This window comes from Lepidochelys kempii, chromosome 3, assembly GCF_965140285.1.
Source record: "Lepidochelys kempii isolate rLepKem1 chromosome 3, rLepKem1.hap1, whole genome shotgun sequence".
NCBI classification, from domain to species: Eukaryota; Metazoa; Chordata; order Testudines; family Cheloniidae; genus Lepidochelys; species Lepidochelys kempii.
The window spans coordinates 157,667,007-157,676,550 of NC_136382.1; positions in this window are offsets into that span (position 1 = coordinate 157,667,007).

Consider the following 9,544-nt stretch of genomic DNA (forward strand, 5'->3'; position numbering starts at 1 on the left):
GAAAGGGCAGGATGCTAAACAGGAAAGGTACAAATAAAAAGAATACAAACAATAGTAAATTGCATTTACACGTTACAGTTCATCCTCATGGGTTCCAAAGTGCTCTGCAAACTATGAGACAGAATAAACCCCTTAGAGGGTAAAAAGATGCTTAACCCCCACACGTTTGCATACATAAAGTACATACAAATTTCTCTGGTAAACAGAGCCAGTCAAAAATAAATAAAAACTGAAAATTTAAAAAATAGTGTTGAAATTTTGGCTATTTGAAAAAGTCTGGCCAAGCTGTAAATGGGATGAAAACTTTTCAAAAAATAATTCTTGCAAATGTTTTTGACCAGCTCTACCTCCGAGTAGGTGGCATGGCCCTGCCAAACCGACGACTGTCTCAAAATCCACTAGGCAGTCCCATGGATCTCTAGATATCCATGCTATTCCCTGAGCCCCAGGTCTCCTTGGCAGGTCTTCTCCAGCCTGAGCCATGCTGCCGTTGCCTCCCTGTCTGTACCTGTCCCCACTTCCTCTTTCCAAGAGATGTGTGCCAGTGTGGGGCAAGAAGTCCCCAGGATTTTGTGTGGAGGGCTCAGCAGTCATTCTGATTTGTTGGAAGACGGCGCCAAGCAGAGGAATGCTTCTATCAACATACTCAGCCCCGCTCCTCTCCGTTCCTGTCATGCCTGCCTAAATCTGAGGTGCTGCAGGCACACAGAGGGATGTTCCACAGACTCAGGAGGAAGGGACGATAAGATGCCATTTGGCTCAACTCCTATTGCTCCCATTTTCAGCCATTGTAATGGGTTTTCCTCTATTTCCATTGCTCCCTGGACAAATCTCAGAGGGGACTATCTGGCCCTATGGATGATAGCTGCATTTTAGAGTTTCTGCATGTATCGCTAGGGTAAGACAGCCATTTCTTACCCTAGAGATACAAGGGACAAGTTGTTCTGGGAGAAGAAAATGTAAATAAATGGAATAAATGAGATTTATAGAATACCAGAGTTGGAAGGGACTTCAGGAGGTCATCTAGTCCAACCCCCTGCTCAAAGCAGGACCAATCCCCAAATTGTTCCATTAAAATTTTAGGGGGCATTTAGGTTGGCAGAATGCAGTTAGTTAGCCAACCTGGTGCTTTGCCAGGACAGCGAGGTCAACATTCCTACACTGCAGTGGGATCCTTAATCAAACAAACGGTCAGGACCTGTTTTACATCACATTTAACTAACTGGCGTAAACTGGATACAACCAAGACATTCAGCATTAAGGCTGAAAACTGTCCTCTAGTAATGCCTAAACATTTTGCCTTTGAATAGAGCTGCTGGTGACCTGACCTCACATAGACCATGATCTGCACCACCCACAAACCAACACCGGGGGAATACCTGACAGAGTGTCTGCAGAACACATCTAGGCTCCGCCACTATTGTTTCATGGTTTCCCTTATTATGGGGCTAGCTGTGGGAAGGGGGATTGAGTGGCTATTTATCTGGGCTTTGACAGGTCGAGAGGACATTGCAGACCCAGTGAAATCTTTCCCCAGCCTCAAGATTGCCTGAGTTCGCTAGGTTTGGAGTGTCTGCGTTAAGAAAGAATCGTGGCGAGAAGGAGGAGGCCGAACTGTTACACAGGAATAGCCGGACAGTAACCTTGCGGGTTATTTTTTATGATGCTTTCATAATACAGCATGCATCCGTTATTTTTGGTCTTTCCCTTTCCTTCCTTGTGCTTCCAAGCCTCTCCCTCCCTCCTTCCCTTCCCAAGGCCGGACTGGAGATGTTCAGACCAGAGTTTAGTTTGAGAATTCTGCACACGGAGAAAGTTCAAGGCTAATGTGGGCAATTCACTCAGCATGTCATTTTCCTATTCCTGCAGGCAGGTCAAATGGAACAATGAATCTGATATTTCAAGAGAGACGCAGTGTACCTAAGACATCTAATCTCTGCCAAGGGAGGAGGAAATCCCCTGTGAATATGACCTGCCTGCTCTGGGCTTTGTTATATTGTACTGGTCCCTTGGATGGCATGGGCCTAAGAACACATCAAAAGTTTCCAGGGTTTTAGATCAGGCCCATTTCCAGCTAACAATATAATGCTATGTCTTGTAAAGAAATGTGAATAAAGGCTCCAGTAGCATATTTTAAATGGTCTTATTGGCACAAACGACAGAAGGTATTTTTAGGACTAGTCCCCGGTGGTTGGGGTTTTTTGCCAGTCTCTTTCCCCCACTGTAGTGAACACTGCATTAAATCAGCTGTAGGGTCAGAGTGTAAAATTCCTCTCCTCAGCCTTAGCCCTAAATTGATTGCAACACTAATGCTAAGTGGAGATTTTCTATATATAGCTTTGTACACACTACTTGGCCTATGAAATTATGTCCTTACCAATAAGATGAGAATGAAATGGGTGCCTACAAATATAGCACATGTCAGAATTTTAAACTCTTTGGAAATAAAGATACTATACAAGAATAAAAGCCAGATCCACCTGCATCTGTGTTATTTAAAAGATTCACAGCTACAGCAGAGGGAATTGTTCAGATACAAACACCCTCAAAGTTTACATCTTAGGTTTGTAGCTTGGGCCCATCTCTAATCTATACCCTAACTACGTCAGTGGACTCTCAAATTCCAGATATGTAAGACCACAGGGGCTGGAACTAGGGGTGCTGCGACACCCCCTGGTTTGAAGTGGTTTCCATCATATACATGGTTTACAGTTTGGTTCAATGGCTCTTAGCACACATACACCCCCCTTATGCAAATATTTCCAGCCCCACTGTGTAAGACTCTCAAGAGCCTGAATGTAACTGACCCATAATTCTGACGGAAGGCACATGTAACCAGGTACAGATTTCCTCAGTATGCAAGTCAATTTTTCTCTTTCTGGTAGGACATTCTGTTTCTCTGTACACCCTGAAACGCTACAGTAATGTTACATCCAACGCACATTTTATGCATCCATCTAAATCTAGCATAGCAAAAGTATCTGTAAAGTCAGCAAACAAAAGGACAGTGATGACAATTCTCTGGCAGTCACAGCTTGTAAATTCAGCCATAAAAATTGTCGAACTCATCCAAGCTTTCTTATTAGCAGTTGCCAGGATCTGCTAGCTGTGGGCATTCATCAACCCCTTGCTTTTCTTTAATGTCATATAAATGATATTTTCTTTTTGACACACATGACAACTCAATGTCTAATTCTTTAAGGTCAATCTCCTGGGCACCAAGCAGTGTTAATTTTGATCACTGAGTCTCAGTCTATGGCTTTTGAGCTGTAAGCGTCTGCTCCTGGGCTGAAGTAAAATGTCCTACTTCTGATGCTAACAGAGCACCTGCTTCTTAGGATAGCTAGTAATTTAAAACAAAATCTCAGAGACCCACTGATACACGTGGGTGGAAAGGAGTATCTATAGAACTAGACTTCTTGAAATTGATGCACTGTTACCACCAGATGTCACAGTGAGCCCTAAATAAAATAATGACATAATGGGCCAAATCCTCTGAACCTTATGCTCTCTATACTAGAAAAATTAGCAATACTCCTTGAGTATTTGCTTGAATAGACACTCTTTGTGCTGTGTGATTGGACATCTCAGTCACAGGATAATGTTTCTGCTCCCTGATTGGATGATTCCCAAACCCACAAAACACTTCTAAGATAGCTGCCAGACCCTGATGGTGCAAGTACAACATTTGCATGAGCTCTCAGGATGGGTGCCAGCTGCTGCTTTTTGTTTCTGTGAATATTCTTGTGAACAAAAATGTGCTGACATGAACATTTGTAGAAAGGGACTAACGGGGTTGCAGGGGGTTTGGGCCTCACACACAGGGCCCGTATGCTCTTTAAGCATCTCTTGGTCTGAGTAGGCGGCAGTGTTGTCTCTCCCCTTGGCCTCTGTGGTACACTTCCTCAGGTACAGGCTCTCCGTTACCCCTTCACAGAAACCAGGCTCTATAACCCAACTACCCTAAGTCCCCAGGACCAATGCTGCCCCCAATGCCGAAAAAAGACCCTCTAGTAGCTTGGGAGCACAGCCTTTCCCAGAACTCTAACCTTGTGGGTACTCTGGGTTTAAAGTTCACCTCTTCAGGGACATGAAGGACATTCAGGGGGTTGGACAAGATGACCTTTGTGGTCCCTTCTAACCCTATGATGCTATGACATGTGATCATTGAAGTAAATAGATCCAATTGTTTTGCAAAGGTTTCTAAACACAATCATTCTTTACCTTATATAACACAAAATATATACAGAGCCAGACAAAAATAATAAACACACCTCCAGACATTTCTCTACCTCAGTTTCCTCACCACTCTGGAGCATTATCTGGGCTTAGGTCAGAGTCCTCTAGATTGTCCAAGATCCTTGCCAAGCAGTTTATGACTTCTCTGAATCATGGAGACTCTCTCTCTCCCTCTTCCAGATTAGCTTCCTTTGGTCTTGGCTAGGTCCTCCATCAAAAATAATCCCCCATGATACAAAAGCATACCCTATTTTGTTCCTATCTTGTGTCAAAGGCTTCCTCTTTCCCTTGGCCTGTGAATCCCTCAAGTTTGTAAGTCCTGCCGCTAACACCTGGTTCCTTTGTCTGCTGCTGAGAAATTGCATTGCTCTGTCCAAACCCTCTACAGGGAAATTGGAGAAAACTAGCTTCCCCCAGACTTCATCCTTCCTATTGTCGTATAGGCCAGATCGGTTCACTAGTTGCTAGCCCTTAACCACTCTCTCCTTCAATAGGGTGACCAGATAGCAAGTGTGAAAAATCGGGCGGGGATGGGGGGTAATAGGCGCCTATATAAGAAAAAGCCCCAAAAATCGTGACTGTCCCTATAAAATCGGGACATCTGGTCACCATGCTCTTTCAAAGACAGATTTGTAGGCAGCATTCCCCTGTTCTTTAGCAAAAGGGACACGAGGCAGTACACAGTAAAAGACTCTTGTAAGATATATGAATACAGACAGTTCATAAAATCAAACTGGAATTCATAAGTGGAACAGAGATTCTCCAAATTGTCACACCATTGAAATGAATCTGAGGTTTTTATTTTAATGTTTGGATTTTTTTTTTAATTTTTTTTTTTTTGGTGCATTTCTAATCAAGACCACCACTGAAACGCAGCCACCTTTCGGGAAAGCACTCTGCCACTGTTTGACGGTGTACAGCAGGACTGCGTGACCATTAAGGGCAGAAAGTAAAGAACAGCACATACAGTTGAAACTGCAGAGAGAATTTCCATAGGCAGAATTACCTGAGATGGAATTCAGCCAGGATACCAATGTTAATGCCCCTACTCTTAAAAAAAACACCAAGGGATCTTAGAGGTCTACATAAGATCAACACCTTGGTTTAATGTCTGTCCTTATAGAAAACAATATAATTTCCCGAAACGTCTCAGAAATCAGCAGTTTGCTCTGAACAGCAGCAAGAAGTCAACTATGACATGCTCTGAAAAGTCAATGCATATTTTAGTAAAAACAAACTTCCAGCCCATTCCAAGATTTTTGCTGATTGTCCATCTTTTTGTTTTAATATACCCCTCCAAGGAAAAAGCTGTAGGGTACTGCAGTGCTAGTGATTCAGTAGGAGGTTCTCTTCCCTCTGGGTCAGTTCTGATCCAGTGCTCAAGCATTGGATCAGAATGTTGCAAATAGTATATCTATTGTTTTACAAAGTTGTCTGTGTCTTTTGCCCTGCCAGGTAGCCATTTAACATAAGACTGCTATGCTACGGCACTGTCCAGATACCATGTAATGCTCTAGTTCAGTGGTTTTCAACCTTTTTTCCTTTGCAGACCCCTAAAAAATTTCAAATGGTGGTGCGAACTCCTTTGGAAATCTTATACATAGTCTGCGGACCCCCAGGGGTCCACAGACCACAGGTTGAAAACCACTGCTCTAGTTCTTTATCTGTAACTGCTTCCTTGACATTGCCACTGGTGTCAGCCTCCAGCACATCTATACAAAGAAATTTCTGTTGCAGAGAGAAAAGCCTGTTGGAGCTGAGGCAGAGCACCCCGGTGGGATGAGGCACCTCAAATGTGACCATGGACAGCTTTATTTTATCTTCCCTATATAGCCCCAGGATGAACACCTTTCTGGTCTCTTTTTACTTCTCTCTCTCTGGTAGAAGTGTAGTGAGACACATATCCTGCTCCGCCGGATGTGGTGAGACAAGAGGGGCTCACATCCTGTCCCTCAGAAGACCCCTTAGGATTGGCAGAAGCAGTGGTCCTCACCAAAGTGCCCACCTGTGGGAAAGCAGCCAGCTGGCATGCCCAGAAGGGCTTGGGCTGTGGCAGAGGCAGCTTCTCAGCCCAAAACTCACAGAGGTCCACTGGGGATGTCAAAGGCAGTGACTGGAGAATGGAGGGGTGGCTAGTGAACCTGTGAAAGTTGGCTGAGGCACAGTTCATCAGTGAATCACTCACGCAGACTCAGGCATTTCCCATAGCCCTAAAGAGTCTCTGCCAGGACCAGGCCTTTCTGAGTAGCTGCATCCTGTCACTAGAAAAGGGTCAGCCCTCCTCACAGGAGAGGAAGTAGTTGGGTTTGGAGTGTGGGAAGAGAAGCACCCAACATGACAGTGAGGATTCTTTGCCCAGGTTCCTATGCATCTTAGGTGTCCCTGCCCAAATCCTGTAGCTCCTTTAATAGCATGTATATTTCTAGCTGCGTTTCTACAATTCTTACTGCTCGATTAAAAAGGGGCAGTATTTTTTCACTGCCTCCTTTTAATGCACTGTTAGGAATAAAACCTGGGATATTATTCCCTTCCAGGTTTGGATTGTTGTATAATATCCCACAGGTGAAGGAAGCAAGCACTGTCCACACAGGCTGCAAAACACACTGAGATCCCATGCAACAGAAATGTAGTTTATTTATTAGATTCTCACTAGAGACAAGCATGAACCTCAGAGTTCAGATCTGTAGCCAATACTCCAGAAAGTCAGAGCATTCAGGGTCCATGTGTTGTGTTTTCATTCGTTATAGAATTGGGGATGAAGGCCGGGACAGGGACATTCAGATCTGGAGTTCCCTCAAGTATGGGGCTGTTCAGACTGGTCTTTCACGGTCACAGTCAATTCTTACTTATTTAATGATTTATGTTGATTGTTACTACTCTGTAATGACAGAGTGCCCTTCTGTTGATCAGAGCAACCCGGATAGTCTTCTAAACATTCACAAATAATCAACAGACATGTCAGTTATCCCAAATAAATTCAAAGCAAATACAAACCCAGCCCCAGCATAAACATAACCTCCACACTAGATGCAAACTACATCTTCATCCAAAAATGAACCTACCCAGCAGAAAAAAGGCCGGTGACATTAGAGATCAAACAGTTACAAAATGGTAATGCATCTGGTCTTGACAATATTTCATCAGACCTGCTGAAAAGTGGAGGCCTGGACTTAGTTCACTGGGTTCATAGCATTGTTTTAAAAGATTGGAAAGGGGGCTGTATCATCCCTTTTTTCAAAAAAAGGAGCATACTCAGCTTACTCAAGTTATAGGGGAATTACACTACTGACAGTCCCAAGGAAGGTGTTTATGATCATACTTCTGAACCAACTGAAATACTATCTCAACCCTAAAATGAGACAACCAGTGTGGTTTCTGTACAGGTTGTTCTACAATCCATGCTATATACACTGTGTGGAATGTTATTGAAAAACACTGGAGCAACAAGAATCATAGAATATCAGGGTTGGAAGGGACCCCAGAAGGTCATCTAGCCCAACCCCCTGCTCAAAGCAGGACCAATTCCCAGTTAAATCATCCCAGCCAGGGCTTTGTCAAGCCTGACCTTAAAAACCTCTAAGGAAGGAGATTCTACCACCTCCCTAGGTAACGCATTCCAGTGTTTCACCACCCTCTTAGTGAAAAAGTTTTTCCTAATATCCAATCTAAACCTTCCCCACTGCAACTTGAGACCATTACTCCTCGTTCTGTCATCTGCTACCATTGAGAACAGTCTAGAGCCATCCTCTTTGGAACCCCCTTTCAGGTAGTTGAAAGCAGCTATCAAATCCCCCCTCATTCTTCTCTTCTGCAGGCTAAACAAGCCCAGCTCCCTCAGCCTCTCCTCATAACTCATGTGTTCCAGTCCCCTAATCATTTTTGTTGCCCTTCGCTGGACTCTCTCCAATTTATCCACATCCTTCTTGAAGTGTGGGGCCCAAAACTGGACACAGTACTCCAGATGAGGCCTCACCAATGTCGAATAGAGGGGAACGATCACGTCCCTCGATCTGCTCGCTATGCCCCTACTTATACATCCCAAAATGCCATTGACCTTCTTGGCAACAAGGGCACACTGCTGACTCATATCCAGCTTCTCGTCCACTGTCACCCCTAGGTCCTTTTCCGCAGAACTGCTGCCTAGCCATTCAGTCCCTAGTCTGTAGCTGTGCATTGGGTTCTTCCGTCCTAAGTGCAGGACCCTGCACTTATCCTTATTGAACCTCATCAGATTTCTTTTGGCCCAATCCTCCAATTTGTCTAGGTCTTTCTGTATCCTATCCCTCCCCTCCAGCGTATCTACCACTCCTCCCAGTTTAGTATCATCCGCAAATTTGCTGAGAGTGCAATCCACACCATCCTCCAGATCATTTATGAAGATATTGAACAAAACCGGCCCCAGGACCGACCCTTGGGGTACTCCACTTGATACCGGCTGCCAACTAGATATGGAGCCATTGATCACTACCCGTTGAGCCCAACAATCTAGCCAGCTTTCTACCCACCTTGCAGTGCATTCATCCAGCCCATACTTCCTTAACTTGCTGACAAGAATACTGTGGGAGACCGTGTCAAAAGCTTTGCTAAAGTCAAGAAACAATACATCCACTGCTTTCCCTTCATCCACAGAGGAAGGTAACACTGCGTTTATAGACTCTGCAGCCACTTTTGACTCAGTATATTGATCAGCACAGTGGATACTGCTATTCCAGTTATGGGGTGCCTGACGACTGAGTGCACCGAGTGGAGGAATTGTGTTGTGGTACATTTAGCTGTGTGAAGGACAATGGTTGTCTTACAGACTGACTTTTAGTAGACTCAGGGGTACACCAGAGACGCATACTCTCATCTACGGTATTTAGCATTCTCCTAGACTAGCTGACGACAAAGGCGAAGGAAGCCAAAGAAGGAGGTGTGAAATTTAAGAATCATCTTTACAGGATCTTAAGTATGCAGATGATATTGACTTACTTGGAGAAACTACTGACCAACTACAGCTAATGCTGGAAGAGCTGCAAAAAAAAAAATGCAGAATCTATGGGCGTTCAGATCAGTGGTGACAAAAGCAAAGCAATGCATGCCTTCTATAAATTGGAAATGAATGACCTGCTGATGCTGCCTGTAGATGGAAATGACATTGAATGGGTGAATAGTTTTATCTATCTGGGTAGTTGGTTGACAGCAGGCAGTTCTATAATTGCAGAACTTACATGTTAATTCAGTCTTGCTTCAATGGCATTTCAGAGGCCTCTGTTTGGGCAGCAGGATGTCTATGTGACAACTAGGATACAACTGTTCAACATGA